A 22,518-nucleotide genomic window follows, 5' to 3' on the forward strand; every position below is an offset into this window, starting at 1 on the left:
TTACCTTTGTAAAAGAGTGAAGAGCGGAATTCTCTTTTCACATGTCTTCACTGGGTAATACTTGCTAAAGTATTATTTGCATTTAGAAAATGCAATTTGCATTTAGAAAAATTGTTGCAGATATGTCAGAAGGATTTCCTTATTCTGTCTCTATGTTGGACAATGGTTCTTTTGTGCTTCTTGGCATGCTTATCCATGATCGTGTTTCTTGTCTACATAATTCTGAACTGGTACTCATTTTTACTTCTTAGATCATACTCTTTGGAATTATTTCCATATCAATATTTCACTCACACAGTTTCTGCCTGGGAAGTGTTGTAGAATAAATTACTGTTACCTCCTTCTTAAATATTTTCTTCCAGAAACACAAAAAAAACCAAAAACAAAAAAATCTCCAACAAATTCTCAGAATATTCATTTCAAAAATTCATCTTAGAATTTTTTTTAGGAATGTGTATTATTTTCCTAACCTACCCCACCCATCAAGGTATAGAAATTCATCTTAACCTTCAGAAAAATAGGAGAGAAAGGGAGAGAGGTGTTGGTCCAGTGGATTGCAGACTGAAGGAGGGGATAGTCAGAAGAAATATATTTTATTTCTTTCTTGCTAAAAATATTTCTTTTCCAAAGGAAAATAATGAAGCTTCAAAAGAAAAAAATATTCCTGACAAGATACTCTGACTCCAGTAGAATTCCTGAGAATCAGGTAAACTCATTTACTATCAGTGGGATTTCAGACTAGTAACACTGATTTGGAAACAATGGGGTAGTAACCTAGTCAAGTTAAAAAAACTGTATATCGGACATAAGGCCTTATCATTTCTTTGTTGGGAATATGTGGGCATATGCATAAAGCAAAAAAAGAAGTGCTATTCATTTAACATTTCTAGTAGTATTCTTTTGCTATTCCAAAACCTAGAGATGCCTGAAAAACTTGTCAAGTTGAGATTGTCTTCTAATTCTAAATGACAAACAAAAAAGAATACCATGAATTAAAATTGATCAGTATTAAGAAAAGGGAATTTTTAGAAAAATCTCTATGAATTTATATAAGCTTAAAATGGTATTAGCATAATAGAATACACAGTAGTTCAGTAAGCACTCACAAAGGAATATGCATCAAATTAAAAGAGAAATGTTATACAAATATTTGAGAGAAATTGATAAAATGTTAAATAGGACACAAGAAAATAACTGATAAGCTGTCAATAAAAAGTTGCAATATGTTTCAACAAATGAAATCTGTTATAACTAATTCACTCAAATATATATATATAAGTATATATGAATATATATATATGTATATATATAACCATATATGGAAGAATTGGGATATTAGCCAATATTCTAGATACCCAAGTCTGCACTCTCCCTGCTTAAAACTAATACACTCTTGTGTTTTGTATTTCTAGGGATTAAATTAAAATACCAGGAGTTGGAAAGAGCAAGCTTCTGGGAAGAGGAAACAGTGAAGTTGAAGAATAAATTCAAAAGAATTTGTACCAGGTGAGAGTCCAATTAGTGGGGCATTTATTCATTTATATTCCACATGTCTTCTTGTGTCACATTTGCATGTAATTTCCAGAAAATTGGGAGTTCAGTGATGAGGATGTAGGACAGGTATCAAAGCATTGTCCCCAACTTGGGAAATTCTGGCAGTTTTGTTGGGCATCCCAAAACTTGAAAATACATGTTTTGCAGAAGAGTGATGCCTCTCTCCTATTTCTTTGTACTATCATTTCAAAAATTACTGTAATTTCAAACAAATCCCTCATCTTAACCTCATCACTTTCAAACTTAATAGAAATCATGAAAATTATCATATCAATTGTTTTGCCAATAGTATTTATGAAGATAATTAATATATTATGCATTTATAATCTGATCATTCTCAGATTCGTGTCCACATTTTCACCACTGAGTGGTTGCATGTAAATCAAAGATATATACCTACATGCAAATACATAATAAATACATGCATACCAATATTGTCTGGGAGAAAAACTGTATTTTATGTGGCTTTTTTTCATGGGTAGTGGTAGTATTTTACAATACACTATATAAGAAAATGGTGATCATCATGGTTGTTTTCAATTGTATTGTATTACTTTTATTTTTAATTATTATTCTACTTGCCTGATTCTGCCTTACTCCTAAAGAATTTCCTAGGTTGCTCTGCATTCTTTCTTCTTTTTTTAAAAAGAATTTATTAAGTACTGCTATGCTAGGCCCTTGTGTTAGTTGCTAAGACAAAAATGAAAGGGCTCCTTTCCTCCAGTTTACAGTCTTTCACGGAAGAGAGCACACACACACACACACACACACACACACACACACACACACACACACATATATGTAGGGATACATAAATTGGTTATTTGAAGGGAGTGGAGAGACAAGGCAATAGTAACTTGGGGAAAGAGAGAAGGCTTCTAATGTGGTGCTTAGAGTTTTGAAGGAAACTGGGAATTAAAGCACCAGGGTTAAGGAATGCATTCCAGGTTTGAGGATACTCAATGGAAAAGGCACATTTTGTGGAAGGGTCAGTAAGGGAGGGATAGTTAGGTGGTGCAATGGAAAGAACACTGACCTAGAGTCAGAAAGATCTGAGTTCAAATCCAGCCTCAGACATTTAATACTCACCTGAGGTATTGTATGAAAGTTATATTGGTTAGGTTAGGAAGAAGTTTAAATGACAAAAAGAATTGATAAAAAAAAAAAAGAATTGATATTTGATCCTAAAGGCAACAGCAAATTTCTGGTGTTCTAATAAGCAGGGGTGCAAATAATGTCATTGGTAGATGTGGTGGATAGATGAGAGAAGGATAATGACCTGAAGAGGGAGATGAAGCAGAAGGCTTTTTGCAATGGCCCATGCTTACCTATGATGGTAATCAAGTATAGAGAAGGGGAGATCCAAAAGATGTCAGAGGTAGAACTGACAAGACTTTGCAAATGAACATAGAAAAGAGGGTGAATTTTGGCATCACAAACAAAAATAGAAATGGGAGACCAAGTTTGGGAAAAATAACCTAATTCTATGTCACTATTAAGTCTATAAATCACTTTCCTTACAATAACACTGTGCAGCTAACATTTTTTATAAGACGATATCAAAGCTCAGAGTTTCTTACTTCCCCAGGGTTACATGATTTATATCAGACAAAATCTGAACTCAGTTTCCTCCTAATTATAAATCTAGTGCCCTCTTGGAAGGCCTAAACTGAAGAAGCAATAATATGTCCAAGTGGAGTTGGCCTAAAAGCAAGTTGGATATTCAGATCCTTATCAGCAATGAATCTGACTTTCTCTCACAAAAACACTAATGAATTGGATCACCTTCTGGTTGAAGTTACAGGCAGCAAAGGTGATTTTTGAAAGGGCTGTTTCTCAGAAAGGCAAAGGAAGGAGTGCAGAGTAGCATAGGTAAAGTAACAAGACCTGCTCTATGGTCCAAGAATGTATCAATAAGGCATAGAAATATACTTTTAAAAAGGGAAGGGAAAATGTCAGTTGTCAATGTTAAATGCATCCTCATGAAATACACAATCACTATATTTTAAAATTTTATCTAATAATTACCACCACCTATATGGTAGAAAAGCATTATCACATGAATTTTCACGGAACTTACTTAGCAAGACTGAAATTAGTCACCTAATAAATTTATATTTACAGTTTCCATGGTGCAAGAAGACTTTGCTATTTCCCATCTATATATGGAAAATGTGATCAACTTACTCTTCCTGAAGAGATATATATCAGTGCTACTAGCATCAGCAGTGATTTTATAGGCAAAAGAGCTCAGTGAAGAGACTAAACAACCACTAAAAATACAAAAAAAAATGCATTTTCTTAAAGGCCTCACCATTTTCTTTGCGGTTATCCTAATTTATAACCAATTCCAAGATTTAAGAAACAACAAACATTCACCACCAATAGAACACTTAAAGTAATGTTGATAGCTTTATCCTTAGTCTCTTTTATTTATAAAGTCAGCAGTTCTTCCTAGTCTTTTTTATTTTTCATGTCAATTATTAAAAATTTCCACCTAGTTTCTCAAATTTGCTTACTCCTTAGCAGGTAACCAAAAATAAATGAGAATGTTGAATATTTCTAAACTTTAAAAATCCTTACTATCTCATTCATTTATTTGGGTTTTTTCAGTTTTCTCATGGTGAAAAAAAAATTTAGTCATAACTCAACCTTATATATTATCCACCTGCCACTTGTACAATATTTTCTTGCAACTCATGCAACTGGAGGAAGAATTCATCAAGAAAATATTTTGTAGAAAACCTGGAAATTCCATGCTTTGCCTTCAAAGTTCAATTATTATCTTTCATCTACTGTTCAGTCCATTTCATTATCTGATCAAAATTACTCTCTAGTTCTTCCGGTACATTGCTTGGCAGTTTGTGCACTATTTCATCCTTGTAGGAGGCCATGGCTTCTTCATAGAGAATTTAGAAAATTTCACACTGTATATTGTCCTGTAGTTTCTTTACACTGTATCCCCCTTTTCAAGTCTTCAATATAATGCAGAATTATCTAATTATCTGTTTGAAGCACAAAAACTATATGAAATCATCATTCAGGAAAGAAGTAACAGCCATGATAATCAACAATAATTCCACCTTCGGTCATTTTATTTTCTAATTCATCAACTACTCTGTCTTCATCCAAAATAGGACATTCATATTCTTCATCAAAGCCATCATATAACTGCCCTTCTTGCATTAAATCACCCACATTAATGTATGTCAGTCCTGTTCTTGATGCAAGTTCTTTACCTAGTGTGGTCTTTCCGACCCCTGGTCTACCCATGAGCAGGATGTTGGGCAGCCTCATGGTCGCCACAGCATCAACTCCACCCCAGTCTCCAGCCCTCCATGAGGGAGCAGTAGGCCTGCATTCATTATTCTTGTCCTTTTGTACATCTCTCAATTTTTCTCTTCAAAGTTACCAGTTATGACTTCTTGTGCAAAGATAAAGGTTTTATCTCAACTCTTATCTTTCTTGATCTCTTCATAACCTCTGACACCACTGATCACTCAGTTCTCCTGGAAGGTCATTCTTCTTGAATTGTTGTGCCAATCATTCCACCTTCTTTTTTTCTTTTTAGTTTAAGGTGTTCTTGTAGTGAATCATTCTATATCAATTCCTAAAGGAATTGCAGTTTGCTCTGAATTCTTTGAACTTGAGCATCCCTGCATTTTATTCCTCAAAGGTCCCACTGAGGACGTATGATGCAAACTCAAAGTCTTTAACTTAGTTCTTACCTTTCTTGATCTCTGTGTAAACTTTGACACCATTGATCATTCTCTTCTGCTATTGCTCCCACCTGGGGCTTTTCCTATTTGTTTTCTCAGTCCAACAGAGTCTCTTTTGTGGGATCTATGTCCAAGCAGTCCAAGTATGGGTATATTTTCCAAGGTGTTGTTCTCTTCTTTGTCCCCTCTATAAAAACTTTCTTGGTAATCATTGAGTTCCCATAAGTTCAATGAATAAACAATCTTCATCTTAAATAATTTCCTAGATACTATTTCCATATACTTCTCCTTTTCTCCACTCCCTCAATCATGCCATTGGTGCTGTGTCTCTTCATCTTATCCCCAGGTGATTTCAAGAGCTCTCCCTCTATTTTCCCTCTATTTCAATTCATTTTATGCTACAGAAAACATCTTTTAATAAAATAGGTCTCATTATATTTCTTCAATTCAACAAGATTCTATTCAATGAAAACACTATTTTTGAGTTTTAAAATCCTTAACTACACCAGCCCATTTTCCATCCAGTCTAGTTCCTTTCATCTGAGATTATTTTCCATTTATCATACATACAAAGACAACATAAAACTTTTGATGTTTTGTATCTTTCTTTGTATCTTCAGAGATCAGTACTTTGACTAGCACATCATAAATATTTAATAACTTTTTCATTAATCATCACTGGTTCAAAGGTTATGCACAGAATCATACCCCAGTGGGCTTGGTTCCATATCATTCTCTGGATTGAAGATTGAGAGGCCTTGAAAGGTGATAGAATTCACATATAGCCCTGGAATTTTGGACAGATTAATTTTTTTTCCTCCTGGAGAAGCAGAAAGCAGCTTGAGGACAAGTGACAGAAAGTGAAAAGGAAAATAGCCAGGAGACTTTGCTAAGAAAGAAAGGATAGACAGCTATAAGGGCTAACTTGGTTCAGCCACATGGCATAGAGACCCAAGGTGCTCCACTGGGCCTAGGCTAGAGTATGTGGCCTTTCTGAGAGAGAGAGAGAGAGAGAGAGAGAGAGAGAGAGTCATCCTTGCAAGGAGAAAGTAGGGTAAAGAAGAGCAGCTTCTCTTCTGGTTGACTTAAATGCACTGGTGCAGCACCTGGCTCCAGGGATTCTTCAATAAGCAAATTACATCTACTGCTAAAAGCTTCTCTTAATCTTCTCTTGGTGGTATATCTAGATTGAATGTCAGAATAGAGGCTTCATTTATCTTTGATAGGCAAAAGCTCTGGGAGCATGTTAGCCTCATGCTGCCATCTTGGCTCTGCCCTCTAAGTCTCCCAACTGCAGAGATCTTCACTTATTAATACAGAGCTTAAATAAAATGGAATCTGGGTTTCCCAGTCCCAGAAAGAGTACATAAATTAGCTTTTGGATTATCAATTCCTATTTATAATTCTTCACTTTTATTTTCTTCTAGTCAGTTTAACATAAAGCATTAAAATCAGTCTGCTTGCTGTCATCCCTTTGAAAGGTGGGGGGTCCTCAGTCTGAACTCTGAGACATATGAGCAGCCTAGAGTTAAAGCCTTAACGTGATGGGGGATGGGAAAAGGTATGAGGATTCCATAAATTAGCCATGGGGCTTGACCAGGTTTGGGAACTTACTGGATCATAGGGTAGAAATGCATTGCAGCTGAGGCAAGGATCAGGCTTCTGGACCCTGGGAGTAAGTATTCTTCCCCTCCCCCTCCCCACAGCTGTCAGTGGGTGGGGGGAGGTTGCAAAGAGGAAGAGAGCACTTTATTCCTCTCTCTCAAAGGGAAAGAGAGACAGAGACAGACAGTGATAGTGAGAGACAGGAAGAAACATAGATTGAGACATAGATAAGCTGCTATCCTCCAGGAGTGAAGGGAGAGAGGAAAGAGAGACTGTAAGCAGCCAATTTACTTCTCAGTGATACCAATGAAACTCTTTAGTCAAAAAAAGTCCTTCTCATGTATTCTCATAATACATGAGATAAATTATGCTACTTGGCCCCAAAGGCCACAATTCACAGCACGCCTTCAGTGACCATACCCAATATAGAGCAGGCCCCTCATTTGGCCTGATCTGGGAAAGATGGCTTAGTTCAGAGTTTCTCTCACCTCCAAGAAGACTGAAGAGGGCCAGGACCAGGGCCAGATTCAAAGTCTCTTCTCGGTTTGCCAAAATGTTGCCAGGGGATTGGTGTTGCCAATTTTAGATGAGAGGCCCAGAAAAGTGATAGAATTCACATATAGCCCTGGAATATTAAAACCACTCAGGATTTAATATACTAGACTGCAAAACTGACAGCAAGCAGTTTAAGGAAAGGTTAAATAACGAGGGACAGAAAGTGAAATGAAAAATAGCCCGGAGATCTGCCTAAGAGGGAGAGAATAGACAACTATAAAGGTCGACATAGCTTGATCACATGGCATAGAGGCCCAGGTTTCTCCAGTGGGTCTAGGCCACGAGCACGTGGCCTAATGTAGAAAGAGAGCCAACCTTGCATATTTTGCCTCAATAGAAGTAAAAAAAAAATCAGGGATAGCAAAAAGAAAAATAGATCTTATTAAATGTAATAAGGAAGAAAATTAAATCCTATAGGTAATGAAATAATAACAGTATTAAATATATAATGCACCAAGTGCTATAGCAGCCAAATAACAATTGAATTATGTTATCCAATTGGAGGAAAACCTAAATGTATTTTGGAGAGACATAGACAGCAAAACTATATTAATGTGGGATCTTAAGCTCCCCCTCTCAGAATTAGATTATACAAAACCACAAAATAGGAAGGAATTTAAAAAGGTGAATTTTAGAATTTTAGAAAAGTTAGATAAGATATCCTCTAGAGAAAAGTGAATGAGAATAGAAAGGAATATAAATTTTTCTCTATGTTACATGGCACTTGCACAAAAACTGACTATGTGTTAGAGCTTAAAAACCTGACAAATACAGAAAGGCAGAAATATTAAATGCATCCTTTTTAGAATATGATGCAACAAGAATTGCATGTACTAGAAATGGAAATGGAAAGGTAAATTGAAAGTAATTGGAAACTAAAAACCCAATTCTAAAGAATGAATGGATAAAAAACAAATTCTAGAAGTAATCAACAATTTCATCTAAATAAATGACAGTGATCAGACAAAACAAATAGGGAAATATGCTTAAAATAATTGAACATGTATAACCAATATTGAGGAGGGAGGGAGAAAAATGTGGAACAACCAAACTTAAAAAATGAATGTTGAAAACTTTTTTGCATGTACCTGAAAAATAAACATCTTTTCTTGTTTTAAAAAAAAAAGGTGTTTTCTTTTTCCTTTTAATTGTATTTTTAAAGGAGTTATTTTCTTCAGGCAACTTTTGTGCTTCCTTTTTTAAGATGTTGAATTTCTTTTACATTTATTTTCCCAATTTTTCTGCTTGATATTTAAAATACTTTTTGAACTCTTCAAAGAGATCCTTTTGAGCTGGAGACCAATTCATATTCCCTTCTGGGTCTGCACATTTAGTACTTTTTTTTCTGTGTTTCTCTGTGGAGATGGTGTTGTAATCTTCCTTATCTTCATAGTAGATTTCTGTCATCATGGCTTGTATCTGACTTTTCTCACTCATTTTAATCTGTGTTCCTGGGTCCCAGGAGTCTTGTCCTAAGCTTCCTGTGTTGGGGTAGGGCTTGCTCACAAATGGTCCAGGTTGTGATCTTTGGATTTGCCCATTAAGCTGACTTCCAGCCCAGTTGTGCTGATTGCACATGAGGTCCTAGGCTCCAATCCATTATATGCACCTGAGCTAGGGACTTCCCAGCTGGACTGCTGTGCAGATGGACTATGGAGACCCAGCCACTGTCCTCTGCTGTGACTGAGACTCTTTGGGTAGCCTCGTCCATATCCCATCTGTGCTGCTCTCTGCTCCTTGACTCTTCTCTTTCTTTTGTGGGAATTGTCACTGAAAAATCTACTTAGAGTCTTGATTAATACTATTTCTTAGGGAATCCCAGTTCCTGGCTTCTCTCTGCCATCTTGGCTCCACCTCCAAATCACACCCTACTCATCATTTCTCATAGCAGAATAGCAATTACATACCAGTTTCTTCAGTTATTCCTAAACTGATGGACATCCCTACAATTTCCATTTCTTTGCCACTAGAAAAGAGCTGCTATAAATATTTTTATACAAATAAATCCTTTTGCTTCTCATTTTTCATCTCTTCTGGAAAGTAGTGGCATTGCTAAGGCAAAGGATATACATGGTTTTATAGCCCTTTTGTTATAGTTCCAAATAGCTCTAAAGAATGGTTGAATCATTTCACAACTCATCCAACAATGCATTCATGTCTCATTTTCCCTACAATCCCTCCAACATTTGTCACTCCCTGCTTCTGTCCTATTAGCCAATTCATTAGGTTAAAAAGTAATACTTCAGAATTGTACCAATTTGCATTTCTCAAAAAAATAGTGAATTTGAACATTTTTATCATATAACCATAGACAGCATTGATAACCTACTCTGAAAATTGATCATTTCTTTTTTTTTGTAAATTTATTCAGTTCTCGATGTTTGAAAAATGAGACATTTATCAGAGAAACTTGTGTCAATACCTCATCCTCCTCACAGGTACTATTGCAAGTATATTTCTCTCCATCCTATTCCCCTACCCACCTTTATTTATTGTATTCTCTCTGTCTCCTCAAAAATGTTTTGCTTCTGACTACTACCAGAATCTATTCTCTCTTCTATTACTTCCTGCTTTTCTTCCATCTGATCTTTCCTGTAGGGTAAGATAGATTTCTATACCTAGTTGAATGTGTATATTATTCCCTCTATGAGCCAATACTGGTGAAAGTAAGACTCACTCCCCCTCATGTTCCCCTTCTTGCACTCTACTATAAAAGTTTTTTCTTGACTCCTTTATGTAAAATAGCTTACTCCATTCTACCTACCCCTTTCCCTTTCTCAATTCATTATTCTCTCACTCCTTAACTCCTTGACTTATATTTTTCTTCTATTATCCCTTCATATTAAACTGCACCTCTACTCTCTCTCTCTCTCTCTCTCTCTCTCTCTCTCTCTCTCTCTATATATATATATATATATATATATATATATATATATATATATATTCCTTCTTACTACCCTAATAAATGAGAAAGTTTGATTCAACATCATGAAGTCCCTTATAATTTCCTTTACTCATTTACCTTTTTATGCTTCACTGGAGTCTCATTTGTGCAGATCAGATTTTCTGCCCAACTCTGGTCTTCTCATCAGCAAGTTTGAAAGCCCATGTTTCATTGAATTTCCATCTTTACCCATGAAAGTAGATGCTCAGTTTTGATAGATAATTGTTTTTTGGTTGTAATCCAAGATCCTCTCATCTTCTGGATTATCATATTCTAAACCCTATAATCGTTTAATCCAGAAACTGCTAAATCTTGTATTATCCTAATTGTGGCTCCATGGTAATTGAATTTTTTTTGTCTGCTTGCAATATTTTTTTTCTGAATTCGGATGGATGATTATGAAATCTGACTGATATTCCTGGGAGTTTTCATTTTGGGATCTTTTTCAGGAGTTGACTAATGGATTCTTTCAATTTCTATATTACCCTTTGATTTTTGGTTCTAGAATATCAGGGCACTCAACCTTGTTAATTAATTGAAAATCATGTCTAGGCTTCAACCATGACCTTTCAGGTATTATCTCTCCTGGTTTTATTTTCTGGGTCATTTTTTTTTCCGATGAGATATTTAACCTTGTCTTTGTTTCATTGTTTCTGGATTTGTCATAGTTATTAGCTTCCTTTTGCTCAATTCTATATTTTAAGGAATTAAGTTCTTTAAGGAGCTTTTGTTCCTGCTTTTCTATTTGACCAGTCTGATTTTTTGAGATGTTAGGTTGTTAAATTTTTTTTTTGTCTACTTCAATGAAATGAAATTCTTGAACATAGAAGTTTTAGCTGTACTATCTCTTCTGAGTGTATGTTTTGCTCTCCATTATCATCATTATAACATTCTATAGTCAGATGATTTTCTTTTTGTTGTTTGCTTATTTCCCAAGCCTATGACTTGATTCTGCATATTTCCCAAGCCCTGTGTCTTGATCCTATTTCTTGATAGGACTCAGCTTTGAGGGTATAGGATACTTTTGGGGTTATTTGTAGCTGTTTTCAGGGATGCTTTTAGGGACCTGCAAGTTTTCACTTCTTCTAAGGTGGTATGGATCTAAGGAGTGATTTTTACTACTCTCCTGGACTTTGTTGACTGCAACAACTCTTTTTACCTTGACATCAGTTAGAAAAGGAACATATTTAGCAAAAAATTATCAGAACATCAGTTCCAAGTAGACTCAGTTCAAAAGTTTGACTCTGAATTACTTTAGAAAAAAGTTTATTTCTCTTTTTAAAAGTAAAAGAAAACATTGATGTCAAAATAATAAGTGAGAGAGGACAGTTTGGATGAGAGTTTAAATGCATCATTTTGATGCAGAACAAGGTACTCTCATGTATTACTAGTCAGATTTCAGAATGGTAGAATCACTTTAGGAAACAATCTGACAATGTCCTAGTTCAGTTAAGGAAAATAAGAATGTATCTGAACTAAGATCCCATCATCTAGTACATTATGCATTAAGTAAAAAAGAGAACTTGGAAAGTGAAATCAAAGAGATATGTCATATCAAAGAAATATAACATTTCTAATAGTACTTTTTAAATATTCCAAAAATCTGGAGATCTCTGAAAAGCCTGACAAGTTGAGATTAAGTATCTTCAAAATCAATTCTGGATGATCAACAAAAAGAATAATGCCAGGAAAAGTGATCTGTTTAAAAGGGAACTTCTAGAAACATCTCTATGAAACTTAAAAAAGGCAACTTCTAGAAACATCTTTATGAAACTAGAAAAAAAATACATAATAATTTGTACCCACAAAGGACTAAAGAACTAAAGTTCCTTGAATTAAAAGAGAAATGTTATACAAGTAGTGACAAATTGACAAGGGGGGCACATGAGAACAAATATTAAGAAATTTTCAAAAACAGTTGTCCTCAGTATTACATAGATTTTGACAAATTCTGTAAAGTTAATTTATGCAACTATATAATTGGAAGAACTATAAGAAGTCAGAGGCAAGATTCATGATACCATGAAGAAATCAAAGCCAAGATTAATGATTCATGATACCATTCTTTCCCACTTAAAACACATACGATGTTGGTTTTCCAGGGAAATAGAAAACTGGAGCCTGAAAGAATAAGCTGGAGTGACACAGGACAGAGCTTGGAAGGTGAAATAAAAGAGAGATGGCTCCTGGTTAGAGAGATTCTAATTCCACAAGGATTTCTTCAGGGCCCACTTGCATTTAATGAGAAATAAGTAGAAAAGACATCAAAACAATATTCTGACTTGGGAGATTCTGACAATTTTGTTAAGCATCCCAAAATATGAGAGCAAATATTTTGCGGAAGGGTGATGCCTCTCTTCTATTTCTTTGCACTATTTTTTTTTAAATTGCTATTTCTTGAAAGATCCCTCTCTTGGCTTCATTACTTTTAAGGATTAATAAAAATCCAGAAAATCATATCAATTATTTTGCCATAAGTAGTTTAGAAAGTTTCTGAAAATATTATATATTTATAAATTGATCATTTTCAGATTCATGCCCACATTTTCAGCAAGGAGCAAATCCCTTTACTAGAAAAATATACTCATACATCCAAAAAATTATGCATACATGCATATATATGTATATATACATACATACTTATGTGTGTATATATATATATATATATATGTGTTTATATGTGTGCATGAGTATCTGTGTATTGTACACTGTTAACCATAATTTCCCTTTGGCTAAAACAAAACAACAAAGTTTTATAAATGAAGTTTAATGCTCTAGGATCTTACCAGAACTCATGGGTGGATGACATTCAAATGAGCACCAACATTGACCCAACATTTTGGGGAATTTTTAATTCAATTTTAACAGAGAATAATAAAACTTTAGACAGCCAAGCAATTAGATTTCACATGGATGACATGGTTTTACAATAGTCTTCTCTGAAATCTTATAATAATAATAATAATAATAATAATAATATTTAAATTCCTATTGACAAGAATTCCACTTATGCTGAAGAGTAAATGTTTACAAATAACAATAGGATTTTCTTTCTGCTCATCTAAGATGTCACTTAAAGTCTGTTGATCAGGTACTAACATTGAGATAACCAGATAGTATTGACACAGGTGTAAGTCAAAATTGTAGGAGACAGGCCCTACATAGGAGAGTGCATTTTATAATCCTTAGTTAAAAGTTAAGAGATTAACTTTTTGGGGGGGGTATTTTTTTTTTTGTAAGGCAATGGGGTTAGTGATTTGCCCAAGGTCACACAGCTAGGTAATTATTAAGTGTCTGAGGTCAGTTTTGAACACTCAGGTCCTCCTGACTCCAGGGCTGTTGCTCTATCCACTGTGCTAACTTGTTGCCCCCAAGAGACTAACTTCTGATCAATAATATATTGATCAAGGAAATATTAATTCCATTTTAAAGAATATCATATTATACATTTTCCCATTTTGATCTTATTGACAATGTCATTCATAAATCAATCATAGAAAAATTCAGGAAGATAATGAATATAAGTAGACTTTAGATTTTCTCAGAACCATGGACAAGTAAGTTCTATAACAGGAATGAGTAATAGAATCATAAATAATAAAAACAAATTACAGAGATTCAAAAGGGGGTAATCTTGGTTTTATATATATATACACATAGTCTCTCTATATATAAAAGCACACATCAGCCTTCAAGTCCATTTCTTCTGAAATAACCTTATGAAGTTGTATGGCTTAGGATGTAGCTACAGAGATTTCCTGGTTTTAATATTGATTGTCTGACATAATTATAGCAATTTACCATAAAAATCAGAGGCATAAAAGAAAGGACAATGATCCCTTACATATTTTAGATGTCTGTTCCAGGTGGAGGTTGTATAGGTAGCCAAGTGCTTTAAGCCAGACTCTCTGTCTGGTGAGAGGCATTTTTTTTCCTGAAATGTAACATTTGTGGGAAATTGAGTCAGGAAGAAATCCAGTCTTAGATCAGCCTGAAAAACCATTTCTTCCACTCTCTTACCCCAAAACAAACCTTTTTCACCTGTAAATTTCAACAAAACCCTTCTTGAGTTTCTTTCCTTCTGACTTTTCCTTCTGACTTTTCCTTCTTCTTGCCCCAGCCTTTTCCTTTGATACATGGATTTCAGACTTAAGATAGGAAACCAATTTCAGTCTCATGACATTTTTATAGCAATTTTCTATAATCAGACAGAGATCCATCTCAAAACTTCGTTAAACTAAAGGATGAGAAATGTCATATTTTGATTATAAATATTATAGAGAAAAAATCACAAAATATTAATCATATTGCACAGGTGATTTTACAACAAAAGGTCTGAAACATAACACATAGAAACAATTTTTTCTTTAAAATTTTTCCATTAATAAGCTTCAAAACATGCATAGATAACAGATTTTCTGAATTAACAATGTAACAATCAATATACATTGCAGAAAAATTGGAGAAAGAAATACAGAAAAATGAATAGTTAAAAATTTTTTAAATAGCTATTTGGCAGGAGTTCTCTCTACTGGATCTCTGATCCTAGATTTAGTTTGTCCCATATTTCAACACTAATCAACAATAACTATAAACATATAACAGACCCTTGACATAAGATGGCAGGCAAATATTCCTTTACATTTTTATCATACCAAAAAATAAAAAAGAGATCTAACCACCAAGCAATCTTAGGTTGGTTTTTTTTTTTTTGCAAGGCAAACGGGGTTAAGTGGCTTGCCCAAGGCCACACAGCTAGGTAATTATTAAGGGTCTGAGAATGGATTTGAACCCAGGGCTGGTGCTTTATCCACTACGCCACCTAGCTGCCCCCGATCCACTGAGCAATCTTAACCAACCAAGATACCTCCCTTAGCTCTAGAAATAACCCGGACACCCCCCTTTGGCTGGAAACCAAAAATAAGGAAAAATCTCACCAAAATGAAAAATTGCCCCAAAACCCTCAATAACAATCCCAGAGATTTCATAAAACAACACAGTTCACAACTAGTGCAATTTGAGTTTGAAAAATAATAATCTCACCTTTAGACAAGTCACTCATTCCAGGCTTAAAATGGTCCTAGTGTTTTTTTCCCCCCCCTTAGGGATCTCATTGATGATGACTTGTGTAGAGGAAAAGTTTATCCTTTTTTCAAATTCAAGCCTAGATCCTATGTACCATTTACTGTTAACCATAATTTCTCTTTGGCTGAAATGAAACAACAAAGTTAGTTTTATAAATAAAATTTAATTATCTGGGCTCCTACCAGAACCCATGGGTGGATGGCATTCTAGCAAACACCAACACTTACCCATTATTTGGTGGAATTTTTATATAGTTTGAACAAAGAATAATGAAACTTCAGGTGGCCAACCAATGAGATTTCACATGGATGACATGGTTTTACAATATTCTCACAAATCTCATAATATTTACTTAAATTCCTATTGACAAGAATTCCACTTATACTGAGGGGGTAAATGTTTACAAATAACAATAGCATTTTTCTCTCTGCCCATCCAAGATGTCTCTTATCCTAAAGTTTGTTGATTAGGTACTACTAACATTGAGATAACCAGATAGTATTGACATAGGTGTAAGCCAACATTGTAGGATACAGGCCTTACATAGCAGACTGTATTTTGTAACCCTTAGTTAAAGATTAAGAGGCTTAACTTCTGATCAGTAATATATAGATCAAGAAATATTAATTCCATATTAAAGATATTATATTATATGATGCAAAGTAAATATACTAATAAAATAAACTCTTTAGCAAAACCTGGCTGCAAAACTTCATTTATTGCCATTACATTTAATTTGTCATTCTTTTAGTTAAAGGATTTTTGCATACAATTAATAAGAGAATGATAATCTTTCACAGTTTAGTTACAGATAATGTGCTCTCTCTTCATCTGGTCAAGAATAATAACCTAGGTTATCTCTGGAACTTTCAATTTGTCATTTTGGACACCAATGAATTTTACTTTACAAAGTTGTCAGCCATGACTTCTGATCTAATCTAGAGGGTTTATCTCAATTCTTATCCTTCTGTATCTCTCCATAATTTATGATACCATATAGAAAAGGAAAACAATTGGCAAAAATTCATCATCAGAACATCAGTTCTAAGTAGACTCAACTCAGAAGTTTAACTGAATAACTTTAGGAAAGTAGTTTATTTCTCTTTTTAAATTTTTTTGTTTCTATGGGAAGGCATTGACATCAAAATAATAAACGAGGACAAGGCCAGTTTGAATAACAGTTCAAATGTATCATTTTGGTGTAGAATGTGGAACCCTCATGTACTACTTCAGATTTCAGAATGGTAGAATCTCTTTAGGAAATAATCTGGCAGCATTCTAGTCAATTTTTTTTTATTTTTTATTTTTTTTTAGGATTTTGCAAGGCAAATGGGGTTATAAGCGGCTTGCCCAAGGCCACACAGCTAGGCAATTATCAAGTGTCTGAGACTGGATTTGAACTCAGAAACTCCTGACTCCAGGGTTAGTGCTCTATCCACTGTGCCACCTAGCTGCCCCTGCCAATTTTTTTTAAAAAAGTATATTCCTACCTGCCTGTGTTATTCGTTTATTGGATACACACACACACACACACACACACACACACACACACACACACACACACACATACACACACACCCCTATATGTATGTGTGTGTGTATAATCAAATGAAATGAAATTTGTATAAAGAAAAAAGAGGTTATATTCATATAATATTTCTAGTAGTATTTTTTGTTACTCCCAAAACCTGGAGTTGCCTGAAATGTCTGACAAGTTGAGACTGTCTGAAGAAATTCTACATGACTCAAATAGAAGAATAATACTAGGAATTGAAATTGATTAATATGAAGAAAAGAAAATTATAAAAGATCTGTATAATTTAGTGAGCATAAAAATAAAACCAGAATAAAAGTCTATGCATTATTATAGCAACCACTCATGAAGGATCTATATGCTTTCCATTAAAAGACAAAAGATATAAAGAGAATGACAAAATGTTAAAGAGAACACACAAAGAATCACAGTTAAGTTATTAATAATAATATAGATTTTAAGGAATGAAATTGAGTAGAACTTTAGAGTTCTCTCCACTGGAAACCCATACCCCATTTTGTTTTGTTTTCCAGAGAAATCCTAAGCAAGAAGAAAAGACAGGAATTTCAAACAGTTTTGCAAGAGAGAAAAATCAATTCTCTCAATGAAAGCAAAGATACGTGTCTTAAGGTGAGAGAAATTAAATTTTTGTGTCTTTTATTCATTTGTGTTCCAGAAGGATGTCTTCAGGACCTGTTTGTGAACCACCCACTGAAAACCGTGGGATGTAGTGAGGGAGGAAGAGGCATCAAAGCAATACCCACAACTTGGGGTGGTTGACAGTTTTGGTGAGATACCCAAAACATCAAAACCAATATTTCTGCAGAGAGACAAAAATCCTTGCTTGTTCCTAGGAATTCAGAAGTAGGGAAGTTTGGTTTTGTCAGCATGATAATGCTGTACCTATCCAGTGGCAATAGTTATATAGCTTAAAAATTGTCCCCAGAATAATTATTATGTGATGAGTGAAATTCTGAGAGACAATTAATTGATTTGTCCCTGAGGCTAGTATGTAATCAATAAATTATTCAGCGATGTCTCAGTGATCAAAAGACCCACTGGTTGACAATTATAAAATCTCACACTTGACATATCAAGATAGGATAAAAAAAGACCTAAAGTTCCTAATTAGTTCCTCAGGATGTTAATTAAGAATTTTAAATGTTTTATCATGATATAAATAGTTTGATGAGAAGTTAAACTGACCCCATGCATTGACAGGAACCTTTGGGGAAGTCCTCTTTGTAAGAAGGTCTTACGAAGAACAGAAGGAGCGAAAGGAAAGGTTAAACAGTCAGTCTCTCAACATTCATTTTTTGGTAAGCTTTTGATCTCCATATTTTTATGTCTCTCTCCCTTTCCCCTCTCTACAACAAGTAATTTGATATAGGTTATACATGTACAATCATCTTTAATACAGTTCCATGTTAACAGTCTCTTTCTCAGTAACCCATTTCTGCTATCTGATTCATCAGGTCATCATGTCTTAGGGCTCAGAGATCTTATGAATTGGCCTGTATTCTTAGAACATATCCTAATGCAGTATTCTGGTCTTTTGGAAATCTCTTAGACTTGGAATAGGTCAGTTTTAAGAGAAGATTCTTCTTCATGCAGACATTCTTCTTCTCTTAAAATCTCTTGTAAAACAGACCTCAGTATATAATAGTTATTTTAATTTTGCTTTGTCATTAGCTAGGTCATATGGTAGAAAGCAGCCCAAACATTATGGCTGTAATAACACATCATATTAGAAATTTCTAGACTAGAAAATACACATTTCCCCATACCCCTTGTTGGTCCTGTTATAAATAGCTCATGAATACTTAATCCAGAGTGATTGAAAATGGCTTTTATTAAGGCATCTTAGTAAAAGGGCCAACTCTCTCAAGGGGAGAGGGATGCCAAATTCCATAAATACTAGGTCTTATATGCACTTTGAAAGGCTAGTTCCTCCCTCTCCATGCCAATAATTGGCTGGGGTCACAACCATTGATACAACCCCCCCCAATACATTTTCCCTAAGTCTTTTGTCTTAACACTCAAATATTTGCCCAGTGGCACCAATTTTGGAAGACTCCAGTCTTTGTGAGGTAAACTAACAATCTCCCTTCGTATTCTTCACAATTTGCCCCATTTTCTTTTTGGTTTTTGTTAGGCAATGGGGTTAAGTGGCTTGCCCAAGGCCACACAGCTAGGTAATTATTAAGTGTCTGAGACCAGATTTGAACCCAGGTACTCCTGACTCCAGGGCCGGTGCTTTATCCACTGCGCCACCTAGCTGCCCCCCCATTTTCTTTTATTAATAAGAATTTGGGTTTCATGCCTTATTAGTGATTTCTTAAATCACAATTCTTGTTATTGACATGACTACTGATTTTTTCTATCAAGATTTTTACTTCCTCATTATCAGAGACATTGATCTGTCCTATTTTCCAGGTCTGTACAGGAACACATGCCAACTTTCTGACATCCCTGCTTATTCCTTTTACAACTTGTCATCAATCTTTAGGCAGCAATTTGATAGATTCAATTTACTACAAACTTATCCTTCTGCAATCACCAGATTGCCTAATACAACTCTATGTTGAATAAATCTCTTCCAAGTTTTCATGACTTAACTACCCAGCAAGTTCAAGATCCTAGCTATCTAATTGGTAATTGTTTCCACAGCTTGGAATCTAATCAGGATTTGAATTGGGTTTCCATAGGTGTAACTCCCATCCTGTGCCCAGGTAACAGGCCCGTAAGTCTGGATAACAACTCTCTGACCAATTCTTGGCAGATGGGTATATGCAGTGGCAATCACAATTTTCTTGACCTTACTGCATCCTGACAAGGGATCCCAGGTGTCATCATTACATCTCACGTATCTTCAGTCTACCTATCTCTGTAAGTTGTGCAATCCAGACTATGTGTGTCCTGCTTCCAGACAGAAGTCCACAGAAATTTACTACTGCCCAAGAAAATATCCTGTCCAGACTGGTATAAACAATAGTCACCCTGAACTGACTCAGTTATATGCCACTGGTGTTTCTCTCCTCTGGACCAGAATCCTGTGCCACAGTGCAGCTCTGACCAGGAGCTTAGACTCTAAGTGGGACCTAGGGGGACTGGCACCCAAGGTCAGTTCTCAAACTGCTGTGGACCACCACAAGTCCAACAGTTAGCCACTCTAAGAGACTGAGCAAGGATTTCTGTCAGCTGGATTTTCCTTCCACCATTACCAATGCCCCATTCTCTAAATCAGAGCTAAGATTCTTCCCTAGATAGGGTATACTAATCCATTTAGGATATAACCATGCCACCCAATAATCTCAACCTTCTTTTCTCTCAGTGGAGTACATCTTCACCCTGCCTCTCCTCCTCCTTTTCATTAAAACCATTATCTATAAGGAGAGGGAAAGGGTGTCATATGTACAGAATCAAGGGGAAGTTATAGCTATCAAAAGGGGCAGATCCCCTGACTATGCAGTGTATAGGTGAGAGATGGTGGAGATGAATTGGTCCTTTGTCTCTCCTCTCCTCTTCTCCCCTCTAGACATCTAATGCCCTTCTACATCTTCAGATCTGTTCCTCTCCATCTTGGGTGACTTGGGACCTCTTCTGGTAAAGAAACTGCTTAACATTTTGCTCAGACCAAAACACATGTTTCCATCACAAGACAATAAGATTCTGGAGCTTATTATTATTAGCATTTACATTTTGCTTTACTCACTGTAAAGTTGACATACATACTTCATTTTAATACAATAAACATCCACAACTGTTTCATTATATGAGTAAACTCACTGAGAATTACCACATTAACTTAAGCTTGTAACATTTACATTTAACAGTCATTTTAGTGCAAAGTGTACACAGCATAGGTCTTAAAATAAAAACAGTCTTAACCTTTTTTCTCATTACAATAATTCAAATGTCCTTAGCCAAAATGAATATTTGTTTCTTCCCAAAATGTTCCCAAATATATTGTTTTCTTTTTCTTGATGTACTAATCTGACTTAAATTCCTTTCCTTAAAACCTTTCTCTCATTGCAATAATGACTCAAATGTCCTTAAAGAAAAATGAAGTTTTTGTTTCTTCCCAAAATGTTCCCAAATATACAATAGGTTTTCTTTTTCTGATGTACTTATCTGACATTCCTTTTCTTAAACTAGACCTTGAAACTGTAATTATCCTAAAAATTTCCCATTTTTCTTCTTTCCTTAATAACCCCTCTTAACATAAAAATTAAGGAATCATAATTCCTATCTAAACATATATTTAACAGCAGTTAAATGGAGTCACATACTTAACCTACCTGGCTATTAAATCCAATTGACATTAAACTTTTTTATCTGGCTTGCTCAAGGTGACTTACTATTAAAATCCAGGACATCAAAGGACATTTCCTTTATAGATATATTTTTTGAATGTCAGTGTTCAGGCAGAGTTCATGTGGGAAGTCAAATGTCTTAGGCCAAGTTAGAAAGGGTCCAACCTCAAGCCACCCCTTCAACTGTTTATCCTATCTATCCTATCCTAAATATTTCAGCGCATTAACTTTCTTAGCTCCAACAACTCATTGGCCCAGTAACATTTCCTTTTTGCTGACCATCCTGGTATCAGACATAAAGAGAAAATTGATTAAAAGTCCCATGATCTAAAATAGTAATTTTATGTTGATAGAACTTCAAGTGAGTCCAGTTCACTAAATTCAATTATAGTCTTGATGGGGTCCTAATTAATGAATCCCCTATCCAAAACTCTGGGTCCTTGTTAAAACCAGCAATTCTGATTATGGTTGATCCTACCTCAGCTCCTCATGCCTCATACTGGAGGCCTATAATTTACAGATTCATATCCCTTTGTCTGAAATCATATCTACACAAAGATGATATATCAAATTCCCCTTGTCTAGAGACCCTTCTATCCCATTTTTTTTTACAACAAATAAATAAACACCTCCTTTGCTTAGGAGATTGTCTATAATCTCCTAAATTCTCACACAGAAATTAGCTAAATTTTGTTACAGAAAAATATCAAATTATCTTTCTTTTATCTTTTTCATATTAGATAGGTGCTTTTACTTCAAAGCAAACAGCCATAGTTTTGGGATATGCAACCACAATAATCCTAATTTACATATATATATATATATATATATATATATATATATATGTATATATAACTGGAAAATTTTTTGACATAAAACTTGTTTAACATACAAATCATTACTTTCAGAGTTCTTTCAAACCATTAGAACAAGATGACTTTAAATTTCCCAACATGTGTTAATAGTTCCAATATAACAAAATGGCAGTAAGAATATCCCATGAATTACTAGATTGTACAAAAGAATTCTTCCATTATTACATTAAATCCACAGATTGGTAACAAGTTAATTACATAATTTAAAATTTCAGAGATCCCAGAAGAGCTCATAATTTTTGATATTTCCCTTATTAACCCTTCAAAGCAATCACATGTTAATTCCAAGTATTAATATTACAACAAGTAACCAAATAAATATAATCTCTCT

General features: G+C 34.8%; 1 long non-coding RNA gene and 1 pseudogene across 1 annotated transcript; one reads left to right on the top strand and one right to left on the bottom strand.

The window, feature by feature from the left end:
* The first annotated feature begins 627 nt into the window (after positions 1 to 627).
* LOC141511535 (uncharacterized) lies at positions 628 to 20,891 on the top strand. The gene is made up of 5 exons (XR_012475351.1): positions 628 to 706; positions 1,413 to 1,506; positions 17,530 to 17,626; positions 18,218 to 18,315; positions 19,705 to 20,891. It is a non-coding gene; the product is annotated as an uncharacterized LOC141511535 (long non-coding RNA).
* Positions 4,329 to 4,851, bottom strand: LOC141511534 (adenylate kinase isoenzyme 6 pseudogene; annotated as a pseudogene).
* Positions 20,892 to 22,518: the final 1,627 nt, after the last annotated feature.

The sequence above is a fragment of the Macrotis lagotis genome, chromosome 2, assembly GCF_037893015.1.
Source record: "Macrotis lagotis isolate mMagLag1 chromosome 2, bilby.v1.9.chrom.fasta, whole genome shotgun sequence".
In the NCBI taxonomy this organism is placed as follows: domain Eukaryota; kingdom Metazoa; phylum Chordata; class Mammalia; order Peramelemorphia; family Peramelidae; genus Macrotis; species Macrotis lagotis.